The sequence below is a fragment of the Penaeus chinensis genome, chromosome 13 (genome assembly GCF_019202785.1).
Source record: "Penaeus chinensis breed Huanghai No. 1 chromosome 13, ASM1920278v2, whole genome shotgun sequence".
Lineage (NCBI taxonomy): Eukaryota > Metazoa > Arthropoda > Malacostraca > Decapoda > Penaeidae > Penaeus > Penaeus chinensis.
This window is the reverse complement of record NC_061831.1, coordinates 23703204-23703572: the sequence shown is the minus strand read 5'-3', so window position 1 is coordinate 23703572 and position 369 is coordinate 23703204. Positions and strand designations below refer to the sequence as shown.

General features: G+C 42.5%; 1 long non-coding RNA gene across 2 annotated transcripts in view; it reads right to left on the bottom strand.

The window, feature by feature from the left end:
• The window catches only part of LOC125031721, a 60165-nt gene extending 60027 nt beyond the window's left edge, over window positions 1-138 (bottom strand). The window contains exon 1 of one of the 2 annotated variants that reach the window (XR_007115507.1): window positions 105-138. This is a non-coding gene — a long non-coding RNA (uncharacterized LOC125031721). The remainder of the gene's footprint in view (window positions 1-104) is intronic. The other variant, XR_007115504.1, reaches the window with a different exon arrangement.
• Between the last annotated feature and the right edge of the window lie 231 nt (window positions 139-369).

Here is a 369-nt window from a genome sequence, read left to right as displayed (position 1 = left end):
TAAATATATATATATTTTTTTTTCTTAGTTCAACAACTTGCTGCAATGCATGAGCAAGTTATATAATGCACACGATTGGAGAATACACGGGCAACTCTCCCTACCTGTTGCTTCGCTGTGAGGACGACGGGCTGGGCACCAAACTGGACTGGTTGGTCAAACAGATTTCGGACCCTACCCTGTTGCATCCCGCGGTCGCCACACATCGCTGGGGGAGAAAACGAAGGCCCATTTTTTCTTTATTGTTAAGGCATTCAAAGTCAGATTTAAAATGTCAAGCTGAAAACTCTGGGTACAAACATGTAATGAAGAGATTTCTTGGATCAAGGCAGCAACTGGGGTTTGAGAAATTAAAAGACGAATATGGAA